We start from the raw sequence: 26,831 nt of genomic DNA, 5'->3' as shown, positions 1-26,831 counted from the left end.
TTCTCAGGGTGCTGGGTGCTTAGTACTCAGGGCGCTCAGTGCTCAGTACACAGGGTGCTGGGTGCTCAGTGCTCGGGGTGCTGGGTGCTCAGTACTCAGCGTGCTGGGTGCTCAGTACTCAGGGTGCTGGGTGCTCAGTGCTCAGGGTGCTGGATGCTCAGTGCTCAGGGTGCTGGCTGCTCCGTGCTCGGGGTGCTGGGTTCTCAGTGCTCTGGGTGCTTAGTGCTCAGTACTCAGGGTGCTGGGTGCTCAGTACTCATGGTGCTGGGTGCTCATTCTCAGGGTGCTAGGGGCTCAGTACTCAAGGTGCTGGGTGCTCAGTACTCAGGGTGCTCGGTTCTCAGTACTCAGGGTGCTGGGTGCTCATTCTCGGGGTGGTGGGTGCTCAGTGCTCGGGGTGCTGGGTGCTCAGTACTCAGGGTGCTGGGTGCTCAGTACTCAGGGTGCTGGGTGCTCAGTACTCAGGGTGATCTGTTCTCAGTACTCAGGTTGCTGGGTGCTCAGTGCTCGGGGTGCTGGGTGCTCAGTACTAGGGGTGCTCAGTGCTCAGTACTCAGGGTGCTGGGTGCTCAGTACTCAGGGTGCTGGGTGCTCAGTGCTCGAGGTGCTCGGTGCTCAGTACTCGGGGTGCTGGGTGCTCAGTACTCGGGGTGCTGGGTGCTCAGTGCTCAGGGTGCTGGGTGCTCAGTGCTCGGGGTGCTGGGTGCTCAGTGCTGAGGGTGGTGCTGGGTGCTCAGTACTCATTGTGCTGGGTGCTCAGTGCTCAGGGTGCTGGGTGCTCAGTATTAAGGGTGCTGGGTGCTCAGTACTCATGGTGCTCGGTGCTCAGTACTCAGGGTGCTGGGTGCTCAGTTCTCAGGGTGCTGGGTACTCAGTAATCAGGGTGCTGGGTGCTCAGTACTCAGGGTGCTGGGTGCTCAGTGCTCAGGGTGCTGGGTGCTCAGTGCTCAGGGTGCTGGGTGCTCAGTACTCAGGGTGCTGGGTGCTCAGTGCTCAGGGTGATCGGTGCTCAGTACTCAGGGTGCTCAGTACTCAGCGTGCTGGGTGCTCAGTGCTCAGGGTGCTGGGTGCTCAGTACTCGGGGTGCTGGGTGCTCTGTACTCAGGGTGCTGGGTTCTCAGTGCTCGGGGTCCTGGGTGCTCAGTGCTCAGGGTGATCGGTGCTCAGTACTCAGGGTGCTGGGTGCTCAGTGCTCGGGGTGCTGGGTGCTCAGTACTCAGCGTGCTGGGTGCTCAGTACTCAGGGTGCTGGGTGCTCAGTGCTCAGGGTGCTGGGTGCTCAGTGCTCAGGGTGCTGGGAGCTCAGTGATCGGGGTGCTGGGTGCTCAGTACTCGGGGTGCTCAGTGCTCGGGGAGCTCGGTGCTCAGTACTCACGGTGCTGGGTGCTCAGTTCTCAGTGCTCGGGGTCCTGGGTGCTCCGTGCTCGGGGTGCTGGGTGCTCAGTGCTCTGGGTGCTTAGTGCTCAGTACTCAGGGTGCTGGGTGCTCAGTGCTCGGGGTGCTGGGTGCTCAGTGCTCAGGGTGATCGGTGCTCAGTGCTCAGGGTGCTGGGTGTTCAGTCCTCCGGGTGCTCAGTGCTCAGGGTGCTGGGTGCTCAGTACTCAGGGTGCTGGGTGCTCAGTACTCGGGGTGCTGGGTGCTCAGTGCTCTGGGTGCTGGGTGCTCAGTACTCTGGGTGTTGGGTGCTCAGTACTCAGGGTGCTGGGTGCTCCGTGCTCGGGGTGCTGGCTGCTCAGTGCTCAGGGTGCTGGGTGCTCAGTGCTCAGGGTGCTGGGTGCTCAGTGCTCAGGGTGCTGGGAGCTCAGTCCTCGGGGTGCTCCGTGCTCAGGGTGCTGGGTGCTCAGTGATCGTGGTGCTGGGTGCTCAGTACTCAGGGTGCTCAGTGCTCGGGGAGCTCGGTGCTCAGTACTCAGGGTGCTGGGTGCTCAGTTCTCCGTGCTCGGGGTCCTGGGTGCTCCGTGCTCGGGGTGCTGGGTTCTCAGTGCTCTGGGTGCTTAGTGCTCAGTACTCAGGGTGCTGGGTGCTCAGTATTCATGGTGCTGCGTGCTCATTCTCAGGGTTCTAGGGGCTCAGTACTCAGGGTGCTGGGTGCTCAGTACTCAGGGTGCTCGGTTCTCAGTACTCAGGGTGCTGGGTGCTCATTCTCGGGGTGCTGGGTGCTCAGTGCTCGGGGTGCTCGGTGCTCAGTACTCAGGGTGCTGGGGGCTCAGTACTCAGGGTGCTGGGTGCTCAGTACTCAGGGTGATCTGTTCTCAGTACTCAGGTTGGTGGCTGCTCAGTGCTCCGGGTGCTGGGTGCTCAGTACTCGGGGTGCTCAGTGCTCAGTACTCAGGGTGCTGGGTGCTCAGTACTCAGGGTGCTGGGTGCTCAGTGCTCGAGGTGCTCGGTGCTCAGTACTCGGGGTGCTGGGTGCTCAGTACTCAGGGCGCTGGGTGCTCAGTGCTCAGGGTGCTGGGTGCTCAGTGCTCGGGGTGCTGGGTGCTCAGTGCTGAGGGTGGTGCTGGGTGCTCAGTACTCAGGGTGCTGGGTGCTCAGTGCTCAGGGTGCTGGGTGCTCAGTACTAAGGGTGCTGGGTGCTCAGTACTCAGGGTGCTCGGTGCTCAGTACTCAGGGTGCTGGGTGCTCAGTGCTCAGGTTGCTGGGTACTCAGTACTCAGGGTGCTGGGTGCTCAGTACTCAGGGTGCTGGGTGCTCAGTGCTCAGGGTGATGGGTGCTCAGTGCTCAGAGTGTTGGGTGCTCAGTACTCAGGGTGCTGGGTGCTCAGTGCTCAGTGCTCAGGGTGCTCAGTGCTCAGGGTGCTCAGTGCTCAGGGTGCTGGGTGCTCAGGGTGCTGGGTGCTCAGTGCTCGGGGTGCTGGGTGCTCAGTGCTCAGTGCTCAGGGTGCTGGGTGCTCAGTGCTCAGTGCTCAGGGTGCTGGGTGTTCAGTACTCAGGGTGCTTGGTGCTCAGTGCTCAGGGTGCTGGGTGCTCAGTACTCAGGGTGCTGGGTGCTCAGTGCTCGGGGTGCTGGGTGCTCAGTTATCAGGGTGATCTGTGCTCAGTACTCAGGGTGCTGGGTGCTCAGTGCTCAGGGTGCTGGGTGCTCAGTCCTCAGGGTGCTCAGTACTCAGGGTGCTCGGTGCTCAGTGCTCAGTACTCAGGGTGCTCAGTACTCAGGGTGCTGGGTGCTCAGTGCTCGGGGTGCTGGGTGCTCAGTGCTCGGGGTGCTCGGTGCTCAGTGCTCAGGGTCCCGGGTGCTCAGTTCTCAGGGTGCTGGGTGCTTAGTACTCAGGGCGCTCAGTGCTCAGTACACAGGGTGCTGGGTGCTCAGTGCTCGGGGTGCTGGGTGCTCAGTACTCAGCGTGCTGGGTGCTCAGTACTCAGGGTGCTGGGTGCTCAGTGCTCAGGGTGCTGGATGCTCAGTGCTCAGGGTGCTGGCTGCTCCGTGCTCGGGGTGCTGGGTTCTCAGTGCTCTGGGTGCTTAGTGCTCAGTACTCAGGGTGCTGGGTGCTCAGTACTCATGGTGCTGGGTGCTCATTCTCAGGGTGCTAGGGGCTCAGTACTCAAGGTGCTGGGTGCTCAGTACTCAGGGTGCTCGGTTCTCAGTACTCAGGGTGCTGGGTGCTCATTCTCGGGGTGGTGGGTGCTCAGTGCTCGGGGTGCTGGGTGCTCAGTACTCAGGGTGCTGGGTGCTCAGTACTCAGGGTGCTGGGTGCTCAGTACTCAGGGTGATCTGTTCTCAGTACTCAGGTTGCTGGGTGCTCAGTGCTCGGGGTGCTGGGTGCTCAGTACTAGGGGTGCTCAGTGCTCAGTACTCAGGGTGCTGGGTGCTCAGTACTCAGGGTGCTGGGTGCTCAGTGCTCGAGGTGCTCGGTGCTCAGTACTCGGGGTGCTGGGTGCTCAGTACTCGGGGTGCTGGGTGCTCAGTGCTCAGGGTGCTGGGTGCTCAGTGCTCGGGGTGCTGGGTGCTCAGTGCTGAGGGTGGTGCTGGGTGCTCAGTACTCATTGTGCTGGGTGCTCAGTGCTCAGGGTGCTGGGTGCTCAGTATTAAGGGTGCTGGGTGCTCAGTACTCATGGTGCTCGGTGCTCAGTACTCAGGGTGCTGGGTGCTCAGTTCTCAGGGTGCTGGGTACTCAGTAATCAGGGTGCTGGGTGCTCAGTACTCAGGGTGCTGGGTGCTCAGTGCTCAGGGTGCTGGGTGCTCAGTGCTCAGGGTGCTGGGTGCTCAGTACTCAGGGTGCTGGGTCCTCAGTGCTCAGGGTGATCGGTGCTCAGTACTCAGGGTGCTCAGTACTCAGCGTGCTGGGTGCTCAGTGCTCAGGGTGCTGGGTGCTCAGTACTCGGGGTGCTGGGTGCTCTGTACTCAGGGTGCTGGGTTCTCAGTGCTCGGGGTCCTGGGTGCTCAGTGCTCAGGGTGATCGGTGCTCAGTACTCAGGGTGCTGGGTGCTCAGTGCTCGGGGTGCTGGGTGCTCAGTACTCAGCGTGCTGGGTGCTCAGTACTCAGGGTGCTGGGTGCTCAGTGCTCAGGGTGCTGGGTGCTCAGTGCTCAGGGTGCTGGGAGCTCAGTGATCGGGGTGCTGGGTGCTCAGTACTCGGGGTGCTCAGTGCTCGGGGAGCTCGGTGCTCAGTACTCACGGTGCTGGGTGCTCAGTTCTCAGTGCTCGGGGTCCTGGGTGCTCCGTGCTCGGGGTGCTGGGTGCTCAGTGCTCTGGGTGCTTAGTGCTCAGTACTCAGGGTGCTGGGTGCTCAGTGCTCGGGGTGCTGGGTGCTCAGTGCTCAGGGTGATCGGTGCTCAGTGCTCAGGGTGCTGGGTGTTCAGTCCTCCGGGTGCTCAGTGCTCAGGGTGCTGGGTGCTCAGTACTCAGGGTGCTGGGTGCTCAGTACTCGGGGTGCTGGGTGCTCAGTGCTCTGGGTGCTGGGTGCTCAGTACTCTGGGTGTTGGGTGCTCAGTACTCAGGGTGCTGGGTGCTCCGTGCTCGGGGTGCTGGCTGCTCAGTGCTCAGGGTGCTGGGTGCTCAGTGCTCAGGGTGCTGGGTGCTCAGTGCTCAGGGTGCTGGGAGCTCAGTCCTCGGGGTGCTCCGTGCTCAGGGTGCTGGGTGCTCAGTGATCGGGGTGCTGGGTGCTCAGTACTCAGGGTGCTCAGTGCTCGGGGAGCTCGGTGCTCAGTACTCAGGGTGCTGGGTGCTCAGTTCTCCGTGCTCGGGGTCCTGGGTGCTCCGTGCTCGGGGTGCTGGGTTCTCAGTGCTCTGGGTGCTTAGTGCTCAGTACTCAGGGTGCTGGGTGCTCAGTATTCATGGTGCTGCGTGCTCATTCTCAGGGTTCTAGGGGCTCAGTACTCAGGGTGCTGGGTGCTCAGTACTCAGGGTGCTCGGTTCTCAGTACTCAGGGTGCTGGGTGCTCATTCTCGGGGTGCTGGGTGCTCAGTGCTCGGGGTGCTCGGTGCTCAGTACTCAGGGTGCTGGGGGCTCAGTACTCAGGGTGCTGGGTGCTCAGTACTCAGGGTGATCTGTTCTCAGTACTCAGGTTGGTGGCTGCTCAGTGCTCCGGGTGCTGGGTGCTCAGTACTCGGGGTGCTCAGTGCTCAGTACTCAGGGTGCTGGGTGCTCAGTACTCAGGGTGCTGGGTGCTCAGTGCTCGAGGTGCTCGGTGCTCAGTACTCGGGGTGCTGGGTGCTCAGTACTCAGGGCGCTGGGTGCTCAGTGCTCAGGGTGCTGGGTGCTCAGTGCTCGGGGTGCTGGGTGCTCAGTGCTGAGGGTGGTGCTGGGTGCTCAGTACTCAGGGTGCTGGGTGCTCAGTGCTCAGGGTGCTGGGTGCTCAGTACTAAGGGTGCTGGGTGCTCAGTACTCAGGGTGCTCGGTGCTCAGTACTCAGGGTGCTGGGTGCTCAGTGCTCAGGTTGCTGGGTACTCAGTACTCAGGGTGCTGGGTGCTCAGTACTCAGGGTGCTGGGTGCTCAGTGCTCAGGGTGCTGGGTGCTCAGTGCTCAGAGTGTTGGGTGCTCAGTACTCAGGGTGCTGGGTGCTCAGTGCTCAGTGCTCAGGGTGCTCAGTGCTCAGGGTGCTCAGTGCTCAGGGTGCTGGGTGCTCAGGGTGCTGGGTGCTCAGTGCTCGGGGTGCTGGGTGCTCAGTGCTCAGTGCTCAGGGTGCTGGGTGCTCAGTGCTCAGTGCTCAGGGTGCTGGGTGTTCAGTACTCAGGGTGCTTGGTGCTCAGTGCTCAGGGTGCTGGGTGCTCAGTACTCAGGGTGCTGGGTGCTCAGTGCTCGGGGTGCTGGGTGCTCAGTGATCAGGGTGATCTGTGCTCAGTACTCAGGGTGCTGGGTGCTCAGTGCTCAGGGTGCTGGGTGCTCAGTCCTCAGGGTGCTCAGTACTCAGGGTGCTCGGTGCTCAGTGCTCAGTACTCAGGGTGCTCAGTACTCAGGGTGCTGGGTGCTCAGTGCTCGGGGTGCTGGGTGCTCAGTACTCAGGGTGCTGGGTGCTCAGTACTCGGGGTGCTGGGTGCTCAGTACTCAGGGTGCTGTTTGCTCAGTCCTCCGGGTGCTCAGTGCTCAGGGTGCTGGGTGCTCAGTACTCAGGGTGCTGGGTGCTCAGTACTCGGGGTGCTGGGTGCTCAGTGCTCAGGGTGATCGGTGCTCAGTGCTCAGGGTGCTGGGTGCTCAGTCCTCCGGGTGCTCAGTGCTCAGGGTGCTGGGTGCTCAGTACTCAGGGTGCTGGGTGCTCAGTACTCGGGGTGCTGGGTGCTCAGTGCTCAGGGTGCTGGGTGCTCAGTGCTCGGGGTGCTGGGTGCTCAGTGCTCAGGGTGATCGGTGCTCAGTGCTCAGGGTGCTGGGTGCTCAGTCCTCCGGGTGCTCAGTGCTCAGGGTGCTGGGTGCTCAGTACTCAGGGTGCTGGGTGCTCAGTACTCGGGGTGCTGGGTGCTGAGTGCTCAGGGTGCTGGGTGCTCAGTACTCTGGGTGTTGGGTGCTCAGTACTCAGCGTGCTGGGTGCTCCGAGCTCGGGGTGCTGGCTGCTCAGTGCTCAGGGTGCTCTGTGCTCAGTGCTCAGGGTGCTGGGTGCTCAGTACTCAGGGTGCTGGGTGCTTAGTGCTCGGGGTGCTCGGTGCTCAGTACTCAAGGTGCTGGGTGCTCAGTGCTCAGGGTGCTGGGTGCTCAGTCCTCGGGGTGCTCCGTGCTCAGGGTGCTGGGTGCTCAGTGCTCAGGGTCCTGGGTGCTCAGTGCTCGGGGTGCTGGGTGCTGAGTGCTCAGGGTGCTGGGTGCTCAGTGCTCGGGGTGCTCGGTGCTCAGTGCTCAGGGTCCCGGGTGCTCAGTTCTCAGGGTGCTGGGTGCTTAGTACTCAGGGTGCTCAGTGCTCAGTACACAGGGTGCTGGGTGCTCAGTGCTCGGGGTGCTGGGTGCTCAGTACTCAGCGTGCTGGGTGCTCAGTACTCAGGGTGCTGGGTGCTCAGTGCTCAGGGTGCTGGGTGCTCAGTGCTCAGGGTGCTCCCTGCTCCGTGCTCGGGGTGCTGGGTTCTCAGTGCTCTGGGTGCTTAGTGCTCAGTACTCAGGGTGCTGGGTGCTCAGTACTCATGGTGCTGGGTGCTCATTCTCAGGGTGCTAGGGGCTCAGTACTCAAGGTGCTGGGTGCTCAGTACTCAGGGTGCTCGGTTCTCAGTACTCAGGGTGCTGGGTGCTCATTCTCGGGGTGGTGGGTGCTCAGTGCTCGGGGTGCTGGGTGCTCAGTACTCAGGGTGCTGGGTGCTCAGTACTCAGGGTGCTGGGTGCTCAGTACTCAGGGTGATCTGTTCTCAGTACTCAGGTTGCTGGGTGCTCAGTGCTCGGGGTGCTGGGTGCTCAGTACTAGGGGTGCTCAGTGCTCAGTACTCAGGGTGCTGGGTGCTCAGTACTCAGGGTGCTGGGTGCTCAGTGCTCGAGGTGCACGGTGCTCAGTACTCGGGGTGCTGGGTGCTCAGTACTCGGGGTGCTGGGTGCTCAGTGCTCAGGGTGCTGGGTGCTCAGTGCTCGGGGTGCTGGGTGCTCAGTGCTGAGGGTGGTGCTGGGTGCTCAGTACTCAGGGTGCTGGGTGCTCAGTGCTCAGGGTGCTGGGTGCTCAGTATTAAGGGTGCTGGGTGCTCAGTACTCATGGTGCTCGGTGCTCAGTACTCAGGGTGCTGGGTGCTCAGTTCTCAGGGTGCTGGGTACTCAGTAATCAGGGTGCTGGGTGCTCAGTACTCAGGGTGCTGGGTGCTCAGTGCTCAGGGTGCTGGGTGCTCAGTGCTCAGGGTGCTGGGTGCTCATTACTCAGGGTGCTGGGTGCTCAGTGCTCAGGGTGATCGGTGCTCAGTACTCAGGGTGCTCAGTACTCAGCGTGCTGGGTGCTCAGTGCTCAGGGTGCTGGGTGCTCAGTACTCGGGGTGCTGGGTGCTCTGTACTCAGGGTGCTGGGTTCTCAGTGCTCGGGGTCCTGGGTGCTCAGTGCTCAGGGTGCTGGGTGCTCAGTGCTCAGAGTGTTGGGTGCTCAGTACTCAGGGTGCTGGGTGCTCAGTGCTCAGTGCTCAGGGTGCTCAGTGCTCAGGGTGCTCAGTGCTCAGGGTGCTGGGTGCTCAGGGTGCTGGGTGCTCAGTGCTCGGGGTGCTGGGTGCTCAGTGCTCAGTGCTCAGGGTGCTGGGTGCTCAGGGCTCAGTGCTCAGGGTGCTGGGTGTTCAGTACTCAGGGTGCTTGGTGCTCAGTGCTCAGGGTGCTGGGTGCTCAGTACTCAGGGTGCTGGGTGCTCAGTGCTCGGGGTGCTGGGTGCTCAGTGATCAGGGTGATCTGTGCTCAGTACTCAGGGTGCTGGGTGCTCAGTGCTCAGGGTGCTGGGTGCTCAGTCCTCAGGGTGCTCAGTACTCAGGGTGCTCGGTGCTCAGTGCTCAGTACTCAGGGTGCTCAGTACTCAGGGTGCTGGGTGCTCAGTGCTCGGGGTGCTGGGTGCTCAGTACTCAGGGTGCTGGGTGCTCAGTACTCGGGGTGCTGGGTGCTCAGTACTCAGGGTGCTGGGTGCTCAGTCCTCCGGGTGCTCAGTGCTCAGGGTGCTGGGTGCTCAGTACTCAGGGTGCTGGGTGCTCAGTAATCGGGGTGCTGGGTGCTCAGTGCTCAGGGTGCTGGGTGCTCAGTACTCTGGGTGTTGGGTGCTCAGTACTCAGCGTGCTGGGTGCTCCGAGCTCGGGGTGCTGGCTGCTCAGTGCTCAGGGTGCTCTGTGCTCAGTGCTCAGGGTGCTGGGTGCTCAGTACTCAGGGTGCTGGGTGCTTAGTGCTCGGGGTGCTCGGTGCTCAGTACTCAAGGTGCTGGGTGCTCAGTGCTCAGGGTGCTGGGTGCTCAGTCCTCGGGGTGCTCCGTGCTCAGGGTGCTGGGTGCTCAGTGCTCAGGGTCCTGGGTGCTCAGTGCTCGGGGTGCTGGGTGCTGAGTGCTCAGGGTGCTGGGTGCTCAGTGCTCGGGGTGCTCGGTGCTCAGTGCTCAGGGTCCCGGGTGCTCAGTTCTCAGGGTGCTGGGTGCTTAGTACTCAGGGTGCTCAGTGCTCAGTACTCAGGGTGCTGGGTGCTCAGTGCTCAGGGTGCTGGGTGCTCAGTGCTCAGGGTGCTGGCTGCTCCGTGCTCGGGGTGCTGGGTTCTCAGTGCTCTGGGTGCTTAGTGCTCAGTACTCAGGGTGCTGGGTGCTCAGTACTCATGGTGCTGGGTGCTCATTCTCAGGGTGCTAGGGGCTCAGTACTCAAGGTGCTGGGTGCTCAGTACTCAGGGTGCTCGGTTCTCAGTACTCAGGGTGCTGGGTGCTCATTCTCGGGGTGGTGGGTGCTCAGTGCTCGGGGTGCTGGGTGCTCAGTACTCAGGGTGCTGGGTGCTCAGTACTCAGGGTGCTGGGTGCTCAGTACTCAGGGTGATCTGTTCTCAGTACTCAGGTTGCTGGGTGCTCAGTGCTCGGGGTGCTGGGTGCTCAGTACTAGGGGTGCTCAGTGCTCAGTACTCAGGGTGCTGGGTGCTCAGTACTCAGGGTGCTGGGTGCTCAGTGCTCGAGGTGCTCGGTGCTCAGTACTCGGGGTGCTGGGTGCTCAGTACTCGGGGTGCTGGGTGCTCAGTGCTCAGGGTGCTGGGTGCTCAGTGCTCGGGGTGCTGGGTGCTCAGTGCTGAGGGTGGTGCTGGGTGCTCAGTACTCAGGGTGCTGGGTGCTCAGTGCTCAGGGTGCTGGGTGCTCAGTATTAAGGGTGCTGGGTGCTCAGTACTCATGGTGCTCGGTGCTCAGTACTCAGGGTGCTGGGTGCTCAGTTCTCAGGGTGCTGGGTACTCAGTAATCAGGGTGCTGGGTGCTCAGTACTCAGGGTGCTGGGTGCTCAGTGCTCAGGGTGCTGGGTGCTCAGTGCTCAGGGTGCTGGGTGCTCAGTACTCAGGGTGCTGGGTGCTCAGTGCTCAGGGTGATCGGTGCTCAGTACTCAGGGTGCTCAGTACTCAGCGTGCTGGGTGCTCAGTGCTCAGGGTGCTGGGTGCTCAGTACTCGGGGTGCTGGGTGCTCTGTACTCAGGGTGCTGGGTTCTCAGTGCTCGGGGTCCTGGGTGCTCAGTGCTCAGGGTGATCGGTGCTCAGTACTCTGGGTGCTGGTTGCTCAGTGCTCGGGGTGCTGGGTGCTCAGTACTCAGCGTGCTGGGTGCTCAGTACTCAGGGTGCTGGGTGCTCAGTGCTCAGGGTGCTGGGTGCTCAGTGCTCAGGGTGCTGGGAGCTCAGTGATCGGGGTGCTGGGTGCTCAGTACTCGGGGTGCTCAGTGCTCGGGGAGCTCGGTGCTCAGTACTCACGGTGCTGGGTGCTCAGTTCTCAGTGCTCGGGCTCCTGGGTGCTCCGTGCTCAGGGTGCTGGGTGCTCAGTGCTCTGGGTGCTTAGTGCTCAGTACTCAGGGTGCTGGGTGCTCAGTACTCATGGTGCTGGGTGCTCATTCTCAGGGTGCTAGGGGCTCAGTACTCAGGGTGCTTGGTGCTCAGTACTCAGGGTGCTCGGTACTCAGTACTCAGGGTGCTGGGTGCTCAGTGCTCGGGGTGCTTGGTGCTCAGTGCTCAGGGTGCTGGGTGCTCAGTGCTCGGGGTGCTCGGTGCTCAGTACTCGCGGTGCTGGGTGCTCAGTACTCGGGGTGCTGGGTGCTCAGTGCTCAGGGTGCTGGGTGCTCAGTGCTCGGGGTGCTGGGTGCTCAGTGCTGAGGGTGGTGCTGGGTGCTCAGTACTCAGGGTGCTGGGTGCTCAGTACTAAGTGTGCTGAGTTCTCAGTACTCAGGGTGCTGGGTGCTCAGTACTCGGGGTGCTCAGTGCTCATGGTGATCGGTGCTCAGTACTCAGGGTGCTGGGTGCTCAGTACTCAGGGTGCTGGGTGCTCAGTGCTCATGGTGATCGGTGCTCAGTACTCAGGGTGCTGGGTGCTCAGTGCTCGGGGTGCTGGGTGCTCAGTACTCGGGGTGCTGGGTGCTCAGTGCTCAGGGTGCTGGGTGCTCAGTGCTCGGGGTGCTGGGTGCTCAGTGCTCAGGGTGATCGGTGCTCAGTGCTCAGGGTGCTGGGTGTTCAGTCCTCCGGGTGCTCAGTGCTCAGGGTGCTGGGTGCTCAGTACTCAGGGTGCTGGGTGCTCAGTACTCGGGGTGCTGGGTGCTCAGTGCTCTGGATGCTGGGTGCTCAGTACTCTGGGTGTTGGGTGCTCAGTACTCAGGGTGCTGGGTGCTCCGTGCTCGGGGTGCTGGCTGCTCAGTGCTCAGGGTGCTGGGTGCTCAGTGCTCAGGGTGCTGGGTGCTCAGTGCTCAGGGTGCTGGGAGCTCAGTCCTCGGGGTGCTCCGTGCTCAGGGTGCTGGGTGCTCAGTGTTCGGGGTGCTGGGTGCTCAGTACTCAGGGTGCTCAGTGCTCGGGGAGCTCGGTGCTCAGTACTCAGGGTGCTGGGTGCTCAGTTCTCCGTGCTCGGGGTCCTGGGTGCTCCGTGCTCGGGGTGCTGGGTTCTCAGTGCTCTGGGTGCTTAGTGCTCAGTACTCAGGGTGCTGGGTGCTCAGTATTCATGGTGCTGCGTGCTCATTCTCAGGGTTCTAGGGGCTCAGTACTCAGGGTGCTGGGTGCTCAGTACTCAGGGTGCTCGGTTCTCAGTACTCAGGGTGCTGGGTGCTCATTCTCGGGGTGCTGGGTGCTCAGTGCTCGGGGTGCTCAGTACTCAGGGTGCTCGGTGCTCAGTGCTCAGTACTCAGGGTGCTCAGTACTCAGGGTGCTGGGTGCTCAGTGCTCGGGGTGCTGGGTGCTCAGTACTCAGGGTGCTGGGTGCTCAGTACTCGGGGTGCTGGGTGCTCAGTACTCAGGGTGCTGGGTGCTCAGTCCTCCGGGTGCTCAGTGCTCAGGGTGCTGGGTGCTCAGTACTCAGGGTGCTGGGTGCTCAGTAATCGGGGTGCTGGGTGCTCAGTGCTCAGGGTGATCGGTGCTCAGTGCTCAGGGTGCTGGGTGCTCAGTCCTCCGGGTGCTCAGTGCTCAGGGTGCTGGGTGCTCAGTGCTCAGGGTGCTGGGTGCTCAGTACTCTGGGTGTTGGGTGCTCAGTACTCAGCGTGCTGGGTGCTCCGTGCTCGGGGTGCTGGCTGCTCAGTGCTCAGGGTGCTCTGTGCTCAGTACACAGGGTGCTGGGTGCTCAGTACTCAGGGTGCTGGGTGCTTAGTGCTCGGGGTGCTCGGTGCTCAGTACTCAAGGTGCTGGGTGCTCAGTGCTCAGGGTCCTGGGTGCTCAGTCCTCGGGGTGCTCCGTGCTCAGGGTGCTTGGTGCTCAGTGCTCAGGGTCCTGGGTGCTCAGTGCTCGGGGTGCTGGGTGCTGAGTGCTCAGGGTGCTGGGTGCTCAGTGCTCGGGGTGCTCGGTGCTCAGTGCTCAGGGTCCCGGATGCTCAGTACTCAGGGTGCTGGGTGCTTAGTACTCAGGGTGCTCAGTGCTCAGTGCTCGGGGTGCTGGGTGCTCAGTGCTCGGGGTGCTGGGTGCTCAGTACTCAGCGTGCTGGGTGCTCAGTACTCAGGGTGCTGGGTGCTCAGTGCTCAGGGTGCTGGGTGCTCAGTGCTCAGGGTGCTGGGTGCTCCGTGCTCGGGGTGCTGGGTTCTCAGTGCTCTGGGTGCTTAGTGCTCAGTACTCAGGGTGCTGGGTGCTCAGTACTCATGGTGCTGGGTGATCATTCTCAGGGTGCTAGGGGCTCAGTACTCAAGGTGCTGGGTGCTCAGTACTCAGGGTGCTCGGTTCTCAGTACTCAGGGTGCTGGGTGCTCATTCTCGGGGTGGTGGGTGCTCAGTGCTCGGGGTGCTGGGTGCTCAGTACTCAGGGTGCTGGGTGCTCAGTACTCAGGGTGCTGGGTGCTCAGTACTCAGGGTGATCTGTTCTCAGTACTCAGGTTGCTGGGTGCTCAGTGCTCGGGGTGCTGGGTGCTCAGTACTAGGGGTGCTCAGTGCTCAGTACTCAGGGTGCTGGGTGCTCAGTACTCAGGGTGCTGGGTGCTCAGTGCTCGAGGTGCTCGGTGCTCAGTACTCGGGGTGCTGGGTGCTCAGTACTCGGGGTGCTGGGTGCTCAGTGCTCAGGGTGCTGGGTGCTCAGTGCTCGGTGTGCTGGGTGCTCAGTGCTGAGGGTGGTGCTGGGTGCTCAGTACTCAGGGTGCTGGGTGCTCAGTGCTCAGGGTGCTGGGTGCTCAGTACTAAGGGTGCTGGGTGCTCAGTACTCATGGTGCTCGGTGCTCAGTACTCAGGGTGCTGGGTGCTCAGTTCTCAGGGTGCTGGGTACTCAGTAATCAGGGTGCTGGGTGCTCAGTACTCAGGGTGCTGGGTGCTCAGTGCTCAGGGTGCTGGGTGCTCAGTGCTCAGGGTGCTGGGTGCTCAGTACTCAGGGTGCTGGGTGCTCAGTGCTCAGGGTGATCGGTGCTCAGTACTCAGGGTGCTCAGTACTCAGCGTGCTGGGTGCTCAGTGCTCAGGGTGCTGGGTGCTCAGTACTCGGGGTGCTGGGTGCTCTGTACTCAGGGTGCTGGGTTCTCAGTGCTCGGGGTCCTGGGTGCTCAGTGCTCAGGGTGATCGGTGCTCAGTACTCTGGGTGCTGGTTGCTCAGTGCTCGGGGTGCTGGGTGCTCAGTACTCAGCGTGCTGGGTGCTCAGTACTCAGGGTGCTGGGTGCTCAGTGCTCAGGGTGCTGGGTGCTCAGTGCTCAGGGTGCTGGGAGCTCAGTGATCGGGGTGCTGGGTGCTCAGTACTCGGGGTGCTCAGTGCTCGGGGAGCTCGGTGCTCAGTACTCACGGTGCTGGGTGCTCAGTTCTCAGTGCTCGGGCTCCTGGGTGCTCCGTGCTCAGGGTGCTGGGTGCTCAGTGCTCTGGGTGCTTAGTGCTCAGTACTCAGGGTGCTGGGTGCTCAGTACTCATGGTGCTGGGTGCTCATTCTCAGGGTGCTAGGGGCTCAGTACTCAGGGTGCTTGGTGCTCAGTACTCAGGGTGCTCGGTACTCAGTACTCAGGGTGCTGGGTGCTCAGTGCTCGGGGTGCTTGGTGCTCAGTGCTCAGGGTGCTGGGTGCTCAGTGCTCGGGGTGCTCGGTGCTCAGTACTCGCGGTGCTGGGTGCTCAGTACTCGGGGTGCTGGGTGCTCAGTGCTCAGGGTGCTGGGTGCTCAGTGCTCGGGGTGCTGGGTGCTCAGTGCTGAGGGTGGTGCTGGGTGCTCAGTACTCAGGGTGCTGGGTGCTCAGTACTAAGTGTGCTGAGTTCTCAGTACTCAGGGTGCTGGGTGCTCAGTACTCGGGGTGCTCAGTGCTCATGGTGATCGGTGCTCAGTACTCAGGGTGCTGGGTGCTCAGTACTCAGGGTGCTGGGTGCTCAGTGCTCATGGTGATCGGTGCTCAGTACTCAGGGTGCTGGGTGCTCAGTGCTCGGGGTGCTGGGTGCTCAGTACTCGGGGTGCTGGGTGCTCAGTGCTCAGGGTGCTGGGTGCTCAGTGCTCGGGGTGCTGGGTGCTCAGTGCTCAGGGTGATCGGTGCTCAGTGCTCAGGGTGCTGGGTGTTCAGTCCTCCGGGTGCTCAGTGCTCAGGGTGCTGGGTGCTCAGTACTCAGGGTGCTGGGTGCTCAGTACACGGGGTGCTGGGTGCTCAGTGCTCTGGATGCTGGGTGCTCAGTACTCTGGGTGTTGGGTGCTCAGTACTCAGGGTGCTGGGTGCTCCGTGCTCGGGGTGCTGGCTGCTCAGTGCTCAGGGTGCTGGGTGCTCAGTGCTCAGGGTGCTGGGTGCTCAGTGCTCAGGGTGCTGGGAGCTCAGTCCTCGGGGTGCTCCGTGCTCAGGGTGCTGGGTGCTCAGTGTTCGGGGTGCTGGGTGCTCAGTACTCAGGGTGCTCAGTGCTCGGGGAGCTCGGTGCTCAGTACTCAGGGTGCTGGGTGCTCAGTTCTCCGTGCTCGGGGTCCTGGGTGCTCCGTGCTCGGGGTGCTGGGTTCTCAGTGCTCTGGGTGCTTAGTGCTCAGTACTCAGGGTGCTGGGTGCTCAGTATTCATGGTGCTGCGTGCTCATTCTCAGGGTTCTAGGGGCTCAGTACTCAGGGTGCTGGGTGCTCAGTACTCAGGGTGCTCGGTTCTCAGTACTCAGGGTGCTGGGTGCTCATTCTCGGGGTGCTGGGTGCTCAGTGCTCGGGGTGCTCAGTACTCAGGGTGCTCGGTGCTCAGTGCTCAGTACTCAGGGTGCTCAGTACTCAGGGTGCTGGGTGCTCAGTGCTCGGGGTGCTGGGTGCTCAGTACTCAGGGTGCTGGGTGCTCAGTACTCGGGGTGCTGGGTGCTCAGTACTCAGGGTGCTGGGTGCTCAGTCCTCCGGGTGCTCAGTGCTCAGGGTGCTGGGTGCTCAGTACTCAGGGTGCTGGGTGCTCAGTAATCGGGGTGCTGGGTGCTCAGTGCTCAGGGTGATCGGTGCTCAGTGCTCAGGGTGCTGGGTGCTCAGTCCTCCGGGTGCTCAGTGCTCAGGGTGCTGGGTGCTCAGTACTCAGGGTGCTGGGTGCTCAGTACTCGGGGTGCTGGGTGCTCAGTGCTCAGGGTGCTGGGTGCTCAGTGCTCGGGGTGCTGGTTGCTCAGTGCTCAGGGTGATCGGTGCTCAGTGCTCAGGGTGCTGGGTGCTCAGTCCTCCGGGTGCTCAGTGCTCAGGGTGCTGGGTGCTCAGTACTCAGGGTGCTGGGTGCTCAGTACTCGGGGTGCTGGGTGCTCAGTGCTCAGGGTGCTGGGTGCTCAGTACTCTGGGTGTTGGGTGCTCAGTACTCAGCGTGCTGGGTGCTCCGAGCTCGGGGTGCTGGCTGCTCAGTGCTCAGGGTGCTCTGTGCTCAGTGCTCAGGGTGCTGGGTGCTCAGTACTCAGGGTGCTGGGTGCTTAGTGCTCGGGGTGCTCGGTGCTCAGTACTCAAGGTGCTGGGTGCTCAGTGCTCAGGGTGCTGGGTGCTCAGTCCTCGGGGTGCTCCGTGCTCAGGGTGCTGGGTGCTCAGTGCTCAGGGTCCTGGGTGCTCAGTGCTCGGGGTGCTGGGTGCTGAGTGCTCAGGGTGCTGGGTGCTCAGTGCTCGGGGTGCTCGGTGCTCAGTGCTCAGGGTCCCGGGTGCTCAGTTCTCAGGGTGCTGGGTGCTTAGTACTCAGGGTGCTCAGTGCTCAGTACTCAGGGTGCTGGGTGCTCAGTGCTCAGGGTGCTGGGTGCTCAGTGCTCAGGGTGCTGGCTGCTCCGTGCTCGGGGTGCTGGGTTCTCAGTGCTCTGGGTGCTTAGTGCTCAGTACTCAGGGTGCTGGGTGCTCAGTACTCATGGTGCTGGGTGCTCATTCTCAGGGTGCTAGGGGCTCAGTACTCAAGGTGCTGGGTGCTCAGTACTCAGGGTGCTCGGTTCTCAGTACTCAGGGTGCTGGGTGCTCATTCTCGGGGTGGTGGGTGCTCAGTGCTCGGGGTGCTGGGTGCTCAGTACTCAGGGTGCTGGGTGCTCAGTACTCAGGGTGCTGGGTGCTCAGTACTCAGGGTGATCTGTTCTCAGTACTCAGGTTGCTGGGTGCTCAGTGCTCGGGGTGCTGGGTGCTCAGTACTAGGGGTGCTCAGTGCTCAGTACTCAGGGTGCTGGGTGCTCAGTACTCAGGGTGCTGGGTGCTCAGTGCTCGAGGTGCTCGGTGCTCAGTACTCGGGGTGCTGGGTGCTCAGTACTCGGGGTGCTGGGTGCTCAGTGCTCAGGGTGCTGGGTGCTCAGTGCTCGGGGTGCTGGGTGCTCAGTGCTGAGGGTGGTGCTGGGTGCTCAGTACTCAGGGTGCTGGGTGCTCAGTGCTCAGGGTGCTGGGTGCTCAGTATTAAGGGTGCTGGGTGCTCAGTACTCATGGTGCTCGGTGCTCAGTACTCAGGGTGCTGGGTGCTCAGTTCTCAGGGTGCTGGGTACTCAGTAATCAGGGTGCTGGGTGCTCAGTACTCAGGGTGCTGGGTGCTCAGTGCTCAGGGTGCTGGGTGCTCAGTGCTCAGGGTGCTGGGTGCTCAGTACTCAGGGTGCTGGGTGCTCAGTGCTCAGGGTGATCGGTGCTCAGTACTCAGGGTGCTCAGTACTCAGCGTGCTGGGTGCTCAGTGCTCAGGGTGCTGGGTGCTCAGTACTCGGGGTGCTGGGTGCTCTGTACTCAGGGTGCTGGGTTCTCAGTGCTCGGGGTCCTGGGTGCTCAGTGCTCAGGGTGATCGGTGCTCAGTACTCTGGGTGCTGGTTGCTCAGTGCTCGGGGTGCTGGGTGCTCAGTACTCAGCGTGCTGGGTGCTCAGTACTCAGGGTGCTGGGTGCTCAGTGCTCAGGGTGCTGGGTGCTCAGTGCTCAGGGTGCTGGGAGCTCAGTGATCGGGGTGCTGGGTGCTCAGTACTCGGGGTGCTCAGTGCTCGGGGAGCTCGGTGCTCAGTACTCACGGTGCTGGGTGCTCAGTTCTCAGTGCTCGGGCTCCTGGGTGCTCCGTGCTCAGGGTGCTGGGTGCTCAGTGCTCTGGGTGCTTAGTGCTCAGTACTCAGGGTGCTGGGTGCTCAGTACTCATGGTGCTGGGTGCTCATTCTCAGGGTGCTAGGGGCTCAGTACTCAGGGTGCTTGGTGCTCAGTACTCAGGGTGCTCGGTACTCAGTACTCAGGGTGCTGGGTGCTCAGTGCTCGGGGTGCTTGGTGCTCAGTGCTCAGGGTGCTGGGTGCTCAGTGCTCGGGGTGCTCGGTGCTCAGTACTCGCGGTGCTGGGTGCTCAGTACTCGGGGTGCTGGGTGCTCAGTGCTCAGGGTGCTGGGTGCTCAGTGCTCGGGGTGCTGGGTGCTCAGTGCTGAGGGTGGTGCTGGGTGCTCAGTACTCAGGGTGCTGGGTGCTCAGTACTAAGTGTGCTGAGTTCTCAGTACTCAGGGTGCTGGGTGCTCAGTACTCGGGGTGCTCAGTGCTCATGGTGATCGGTGCTCAGTACTCAGGGTGCTGGGTGCTCAGTACTCAGGGTGCTGGGTGCTCAGTGCTCATGGTGATCGGTGCTCAGTACTCAGGGTGCTGGGTGCTCAGTGCTCGGGGTGCTGGGTGCTCAGTACTCGGGGTGCTGGGTGCTCAGTGCTCAGGGTGCTGGGTGCTCAGTGCTCGGGGTGCTGGGTGCTCAGTGCTCAGGGTGATCGGTGCTCAGTGCTCAGGGTGCTGGGTGTTCAGTCCTCCGGGTGCTCAGTGCTCAGGGTGCTGGGTGCTCAGTACTCAGGGTGCTGGGTGCTCAGTACTCGGGGTGCTGGGTGCTCAGTGCTCTGGATGCTGGGTGCTCAGTACTCTGGGTGTTGGGTGCTCAGTACTCAGGGTGCTGGGTGCTCCGTGCTCGGGGTGCTGGCTGCTCAGTGCTCAGGGTGCTGGGTGCTCAGTGCTCAGGGTGCTGGGTGCTCAGTGCTCAGGGTGCTGGGAGCTCAGTCCTCGGGGTGCTCCGTGCTCAGGGTGCTGGGTGCTCAGTGTTCGGGGTGCTGGGTGCTCAGTACTCAGGGTGCTCAGTGCTCGGGGAGCTCGGTGCTCAGTACTCAGGGTGCTGGGTGCTCAGTTCTCCGTGCTCGGGGTCCTGGGTGCTCCGTGCTCGGGGTGCTGGGTTCTCAGTGCTCTGGGTGCTTAGTGCTCAGTACTCAGGGTGCTGGGTGCTCAGTATTCATGGTGCTGCGTGCTCATTCTCAGGGTTCTAGGGGCTCAGTACTCAGGGTGCTGGGTGCTCAGTACTCAGGGTGCTCGGTTCTCAGTACTCAGGGTGCTGGGTGCTCATTCTCGGGGTGCTGGGTGCTCAGTGCTCGGGGTGCTGGGTGCTCAGTACTCAGGGTGCTGGGGGCTCAGTACTCAGGGTGCTGGGTGCTCAGTACTCAGGGTGATCTGTTCTCAGTACTCAGGTTGGTGGCTGCTCAGTGCTCCGGGTGCTGGGTGCTCAGTACTCGGGGTGCTCAGTGCTCAGTACTCAGGGTGCTGGGTGCTCAGTACTCAGGGTGCTGGGTGCTCAGTGCTCGAGGTGCTCGGTGCTCAGTACTCGGGGTGCTGGGTGCTCAGTACTCAGGGTGCTGGGTGCTCAGTGCTCAGGGTGCTGGGTGCTCAGTGCTCGGGGTGCTGGGTGCTCAGTGCTGAGGGTGGTGCTGGGTGCTCAGTACTCAGGGTGCTGGGTGCTCAGTGCTCAGGGTGCTGGGTGCTCAGTACTAAGGGTGCTGGGTGCTCAGTACTCAGGGTGCTCGGTGCTCAGTACTCAGGGTGCTGGGTGCTCAGTGCTCAGGGTGCTGGGTACTCAGTACTCAGGGTGCTGGGTGCTCAGTACTCAGGGTGCTGGGTGCTCAGTGCTCAGGGTGCTGGGTGCTCAGTGCTCAGGCTGCTGGGTGCTCAGTACTCAGGGTGCTGGGTGCTCAGTGCTCATGGTGATCGGTGCTCAGTACTCAGGGTGCTGGGTGCTCAGTGCTCGGGGTGCTGGGTGCTCAGTACACGGGGTGCTGGGTGCTCTGTACTCAGGGTGCTGGGTGCTCAGTGCTCGTTGTCCTAGGTGCTCAGTGCTCAGGGTGATCGGTGCTCAGTACTCAGCGTGCTGGGTGCTCAGTGCTCAGAGTGTTGGGTGCTCAGTACTCAGGGTGCTGGGTTCTCAGTGCTCAGTGCTCAGGGTGCTCAGTGCTCAGGGTGCTCAGTGCTCAGGGTGCTGGGTGCTCAGGGTGCTGGGTGCTCAGTGCTCGGGGTGCTGGGTGCTCAGTGCTCAGTGCTCAGGGTGCTGGGTGCTCAGTGCTCAGGGTGCTGGGTGTTCAGTACTCAGGGTGCTTGGTGCTCAGTGCTCAGGGTGCTGGGTGCTCAGTACTCAGGGTGCTGGGTGCTCAGTGCTCGGGGTGCTGGGTGCTCAGTGATCAGGGTGATCTGTGCTCAGTACTCAGGGTGCTGGGTGCTCAGTGCTCAGGGTACTGGGTGCTCAGTCCTCAGGGTGCTCAGTACTCAGGGTGCTCGGTGCTCAGTGCTCAGTACTCAGGGTGCTCAGTACTCAGGGTGCTGGGTGCTCAGTGCTCGGGGTGCTGGGTGCTCAGTACTCAGGGTGCTGGGTGCTCAGTACTCGGGGTGCTGGGTGCTCAGTACTCAGGGTGCTGGGTGCTCAGTCCTCCGGGTGCTCAGTGCTCAGGGTGCTGGGTGCTCAGTACTCAGGGTGCTGGGTGCTCAGTACTCGGGGTGCTGGGTGCTCAGTGCTCAGGGTGATTGGTGCTCAGTGCTCAGGGTGCTGGGTGCTCAGTCCTCCGGGTGCTCAGTGCTCAGGGTGCTGGGTGCTCAGTACTCAGGGTGCTGGGTGTTCAGTACTCGGGGTGCTGGGTGCTCAGTGCTCAGGGTGCTGGCTGCTCAGTGCTCGGGGTGCTGGGTGCTCAGTGCTCAGGGTGATCGCTGCTCAGTGCTCAGGGTGCTGGGTGCTCAGTCCTCCGGGTGCTCAGTGCTCAGGGTGCTGGGTGCTCAGTACTCAGGGTGCTGGGTGCTCAGTACTCGGGGTGCTGGGTGCTCAGTGCTCAGGGTGCTGGGTGCTCAGTACTCTGGGTGTTGGGTGCTCAGTACTAAGCGTGCTGGGTGCTCCGTGCTCGGGGTGCTGGCTGCTCAGTGCTCAGGGTGCTCTGTGCTCAGTACACAGGGTGCTGGGTGCTCAGTACTCAGGGTGCTGGGTGCTTAGTGCTCGGGGTGCTCGGTGCTCAGTACTCAAGGTGCTGGGTGCTCAGTGCTCAGGGTCCTGGGTGCTCAGTCCTCGGGGTGCTCCGTGCTCAGGGTGCTTGGTGCTCAGTGCTCAGGGTCCTGGGTGCTCAGTGCTCGGGGTGCTGGGTGCTGAGTGCTCAGGGTGCTGGGTGCTCAGTGCTCGGGGTGCTCGGTGCTCAGTGCTCAGGGTCCCGGATGCTCAGTACTCAGGGTGCTGGGTGCTTAGTACTCAGGGTGCTCAGTGCTCAGTGCTCGGGGTGCTGGGTGCTCAGTGCTCGGGGTGCTGGGTGCTCAGTACTCAGCGTGCTGGGTGCTCAGTACTCAGGGTGCTGGGTGCTCAGTGCTCAGGGTGCTGGGTGCTCAGTGCTCAGGGTGCTGGGTGCTCCGTGCTCGGGGTGCTGGGTTCTCAGTGCTCTGGGTGCTTAGTGCTCAGTACTCAGGGTGCTGGGTGCTCAGTACTCATGGTGCTGGGTGATCATTCTCAGGGTGCTAGGGGCTCAGTACTCAAGGTGCTGGGTGCTCAGTACTCAGGGTGCTCGGTTCTCAGTACTCAGGGTGCTGGGTGCTCATTCTCGGGGTGGTGGGTGCTCAGTGCTCGGGGTGCTGGGTGCTCAGTACTCAGGGTGCTGGGTGCTCAGTACTCAGGGTGCTGGGTGCTCAGTACTCAGGGTGATCTGTTCTCAGTACTCAGGTTGCTGGGTGCTCAGTGCTCGGGGTGCTGGGTGCTCAGTACTAGGGGTGCTCAGTGCTCAGTACTCAGGGTGCTGGGTGCTCAGTACTCAGGGTGCTGGGTGCTCAGTGCTCGAGGTGCTCGGTGCTCAGTACTCGGGGTGCTGGGTGCTCAGTACTCGGGGTGCTGGGTGCTCAGTGCTCAGGGTGCTGGGTGCTCAGTGCTCGGTGTGCTGGGTGCTCAGTGCTGAGGGTGGTGCTGGGTGCTCAGTACTCAGGGTGCTGGGTGCTCAGTGCTCAGGGTGCTGGGTGCTCAGTACTAAGGGTGCTGGGTGCTCAGTACTCATGGTGCTCGGTGCTCAGTACTCAGGGTGCTGGGTGCTCAGTTCTCAGGGTGCTGGGTACTCAGTAATCAGGGTGCTGGGTGCTCAGTACTCAGGGTGCTGGGTGCTCAGTGCTCAGGGTGCTGGGTGCTCAGTGCTCAGGGTGCTGGGTGCTCAGTACTCAGGGTGCTGGGTGCTCAGTGCTCAGGGTGATCGGTGCTCAGTACTCAGGGTGCTCAGTACTCAGCGTGCTGTGTGCTCAGTGCTCAGGGTGCTGGGTGCTCAGTACTCGGGGTGCAGGGTGCTCTGTACTCAGGGTGCTGGGTTCTCAGTGCTCGGGGTCCTGGGTGCTCAGTGCTCAGGGTGATCGGTGCTCAGTACTCAGGGTGCTGGGTGCTCAGTGCTCGGGGTGCTGGGTGCTCAGTACTCAGCGTGCTGGGTGCACAGTACTCAGGGTGCTGGGTGCTCAGTGCTCAGGGTGCTGGGTGCTCAGTGCTCAGGGTGCTGGGAGCTCAGTGATCGGGGTGCTGGGTGCTCAGTACTCAGGGTGCTCAGTGCTCGGGGAGCTCGGTGCTCAGTACTCAGGGTGCTGGGTGCTCAGTTCTCAGTGCTCGGGGTCCTGGGTGCTCCGTGCTCGGGGTGCTGGGTGCTCAGTGCTCTGGGTGCTTAGTGCTCAGTACTCAGGGTGCTGGGTGCTCATTCTCAGGGTGCTAGGGGCTCAGTACTCAGGGTGCTTGGTGCTCAGTACTCAGGGTGCTCGGTTCTCAGTACTCAGGGTGCTGGGTGCTCAGTGCTCGGGGTGCTGGGTGCTCAGTGCTCAGGGTGCTGGGTGCTCAGTGCTCGGGGTGCTCGGTGCTCAGTACTCGCGGTGCTGGGTGCTCAGTACTCGGGGTGCTGGGTGCTCAGTGCTCAGGGTGCTGGGTGCTCAGTGCTCGGGGTGCTGGGTGCTCAGTGCTGAGGTTGGTGCTGGGTGCTCAGTACTCAGGGTGCTGGGTGCTCAGTACTAAGTGTGCTGAGTGCTCAGTACTCAGGGTGCTGGGTGCTCAGTACTCGGGGTGCTCAGTGCTCATGGTGATCGGTGCTCAGTACTCAGGGTGCTGGGTGCTCAGTACTAAGGGTGCTGGGTGCTCAGTGCTCATGGTGATCGGTGCTCAGTACTCAGGGTGCTGGGTGCTCAGTGCTCGGGGTGCTGGGTGCTCAGTACTCAGGGTGCTGGGTGCTCAGTGCTCAGGGTGCTGGGTGCTCAGTGCTCGGGGTGCTGGGCGCTCAGTGCTCAGGGTGATCGGTGCTCAGTGCTCAGGGTGCTGGGTGTTCAGTCCTCCGGGTGCTCAGTGCTCAGGGTGCTGGGTGCTCAGTACTCAGGGTGCTGGGTGCTCAGTACTCGGGGTGCTGGGTGCTCAGTGCTCTGGGTGCTGGGTGCTCAGTACTCTGGGTGTTGGGTGCTCAGTACTCAGGGTGCTGGGTGCTCCGTGCTCGGGGTGCTGGCTGCTCAGTGCTCAGGGTGCTGGGTGCTCAGTGCTCAGGGTGCTGGGTGCTCAGTGCTCAGGGTGCTGGGTGCTCAGTCCTCGGGGTGCTCCGTGCTCAGGGTGCTGGGTGCTCAGTGGTCAGGGTGCTGGGTGCTCAGTGCTCGGGGTGCTGGGTGCTGAGTGCTCAGGGTGCTGGGTGCTCAGTGCTCGGGGTGCTGGGTTCTCAGTGCTCTGGGTGCTTAGTGCTCAGTACTCAGGGTGCTGGGTGCTTAGTACTCAGGGTGCTCAGTGCTCAGTACACAGGGTGCTGGGTGCTCAGTGCTCGGGGTGCTGGGTGCTCAGTGCTCAGTACTCAGGGTGCTGGGTGCTCAGTGCTCGGGGTGCTGGGTGCTCAGTACTCAGCGTGCTGTGTGCTCAGTACTCAGGGTGCTGGGTGCTCAGTGCTCAGGGTGCTGGGTGCTCAGTGCTCAGGGTGCTGGGTGCTCAGTGATCGGGGTGCTGGGTGCTCAGTACTCAGGGTGCTCAGTGCTCGGGGAGCTCGGTGCTCAGTACTCAGGGTGCTGGGTGCTCAGTTCTCAGTGCTCGGGGTCCTGGGTGCTCCGTGCTCGGGGTGCTGGGTTCTCAGTGCTCTGGGTGCTTAGTGCTCTGTACTCAGGGTGCTGGGTGCTCAGTACTCATGGTGCTGGGTGCTCATTCTCAGGGTGCTAGGGGCTCAGTACTCAGGGTGCTGGGTGCTCAGTACTCAGGGTGCTCGGTTCTCAGTACTCAGGGTGCTGGGTGCTCATTCTCGGGGTGCTGGGTGCTCAGTGCTCGGGGTGCTGGGTGCTCAGTACTCAGCGTGCTGGGGGCTCAGTACTCAGGGTGCTGGGTGCTCAGTGCTCGAGGTGCTCGGTGCTCAGTACTCGGGGTGCTGGGTGCTCAGTACTCGGGGTGCTGGGTGCTCAGTGCTCAGGGTGCTGGGTGCTCAGTGCTCGGGGTGCTGGGTGCTCAGTGCTGAGGGTGGTGCTGGGTGCTCAGTACTCAGGGTGCTGGGTGCTCAGTGCTCAGGGTGCTGGGTGCTCAGTACTAAGGGTGCTGGGTGCTCAGTACTCAGGGTGCTCGGTGCTCAGTACTCAGGGTGCTGGGTGATCAGTGCTCAGGGTGCTGGTTACTCAGTAATCAGGGTGCTGGGTGCTCAGTACACAGGGTGCTGGGTGCTCAGTGCTCAGGGTGCTGGGTGCTCAGTGCTCGGGGTGCTGGGTGCTGAGTTCTCAGGGTGCTGGGTGCTCAGTGCTCGGGGTGCTCGGTGCTCAGTGCTCAGGGTCCTGGGTGCTCAGTACTCAGGGTGCTGGGTGCTTAGTACTCAGGGTGCTCAGTGCTCAGTACACAGGGTGCTGGGTGCTCAGTGCTCGGGGTGCTGGGTGCTCAGTGCTCAGTACTCAGGGTGCTGGTTGCTCAGTGCTCGGGGTGCTGGGTGCTCAGTACTCAGCATGCTGGGTGCTCAGTACTCAGGGTGCTGGGTGCTCAGTGCTCAGGGTGCTGGGTGCTCAGTGCTCAGGGTGCTGGGTGCTCAGTGATCGGGGTGCTGGGTGCTCAGTACTCAGGGTGCTCAGTGCTCGGGGAGCTCGGTGCTCAGTACTCAGGGTGCTGGGTGCTCAGTTCTCAGTGCTCGGGGTCCTGGGTGCTCCGTGCTCGGGGTGCTGGGTTCTCAGTGCTCTGGGTGCTTAGTGCTCAGTACTCAGGGTGCTGGGTGCTCAGTATTCATGGTGCTGCGTGCTCATTCTCAGGGTTCTAGGGGCTCAGTACTCAGGGTGCTGGGTGCTCAGTACTCAGGGTGCTCGGTTCTCAGTACTCAGGGTGCTGGGTGCTCATTCTCGGGGTGCTGGGTGCTCAGTGCTCGGGGTGCTGGGTGCTCAGTACTCAGGGTGCTGGGGGCTCAGTACTCAGGGTGCTGGGTGCTCAGTACTCAGGGTGCTCAGTGCTCAGTACACAGGGTGCTGGGTGCTCAGTGCTCGGGGTGCTGGGTGCTCAGTGCTCAGTACTCAGGGTGCTGGTTGCTCAGTACTCAGGGTGCTGGGTGCTCAGTACTCAGGGTGCTGGGTGCTCAGTGCTCGAGGTGCTCGGTGCTCAGTACTCGGGGTGCTGGGTGCTCAGTACTCAGGGTGCTGGGGGCTCAGTGCTCAGGGTGCTGGGTGCTCAGTGCTCAGGGTGCTGGGTGCTCAGTGCTGAGGGTGGTGCTGGGTGCTCAGTACTCAGGGTGCTGGGTGCTCAGTGCTCAGAGTGCTGGGTGCTCAGTACTAAGGGTGCTGGGTGCTCAGTACTCAGGGTGCTCGGTGCTCAGTACTCAGGGTGCTGGGTGCTCAGTGCTCAGGGTGCTGGGTACTCAGTACTCAGGGTGCTGGGTGCTCAGTACTCAGGGTGCTGGGTGCTCAGTGCTCAGGGTGCTGGGTGCTCAGTGCTCAGTCTGCTGGGTGCTCAGTACTCAGGGTGCTGGGTGCTCAGTGCTCATGGTGATCGGTGCTCAGTACTCAGGGTGCTGGGTGCTCAGTGCTCGGGGTGCTGGGTGCTCAGTACACGGGGTGCTGGGTGCTCTGTACTCAGGGTGCTGGGTGCTCAGTGCTCGGGGTCCTAGGTGCTCAGTGCTCAGGGTGATCGGTGCTCAGTACTCAGCGTGCTGGGTGCTCAGTGCTCAGAGTGTTGGGTGCTCAGTACTCAGGGTGCTGGGTGCTCAGTGCTCAGTGCTCAGGGTGCTCAGTGCTCAGGGTGCTCAGTGCTCAGGGTGCTGGGTGCTCAGGGTGCTGGGTGCTCAGTGCTCGGGGTGCTGGGTGCTCAGTGCTCAGTGCTCAGGGTGCTGGGTGCTCAGTGCTCAGTGCTCAGGGTGCTGGGTGTTCAGTACTCAGGGTGCTTGGTGCTCAGTGCTCAGGGTGCTGGGTGCTCAGTCCTCCGGGTGCTCAGTGCTCAGGGTGCTGGGTGCTCAGTACTCAGGGTGCTGGGTGCTCAGTACTCGGGGTGCTGGGTGCTCAGTGCTCAGGGTGCTGGGTGCTCAGTACTCTGGGTGTTGGGTGCTCAGTACTCAGCGTGCTGGGTGCTCCGTGCTCGGGGTGCTGGCTGCTCAGTGCTCAGGGTGCTCTGTGCTCAGTGCTCAGGGTGCTGGGTGCTCAATACTCAGGGTGCTGGGTGCTTAGTGCTCGGGGTGCTCGGTGCTCAGTACTCAAGGTGCTGGGTGCTCAGTGCTCAGGGTGCTGGGTGCTCAGTCCTCGGGGTGCTCCGTGCTCAGGGTGCTGGGTGCT

The sequence above is a fragment of the Microtus oregoni genome, unplaced genomic scaffold, assembly GCF_018167655.1.
Source record: "Microtus oregoni isolate MIOR12 unplaced genomic scaffold, Mior012 000066F_ref0000041, whole genome shotgun sequence".
Lineage (NCBI taxonomy): Eukaryota > Metazoa > Chordata > Mammalia > Rodentia > Cricetidae > Microtus > Microtus oregoni.
The sequence above is the reverse complement of the archived record's forward strand: the minus strand, read 5'-3'. Positions refer to the sequence as shown.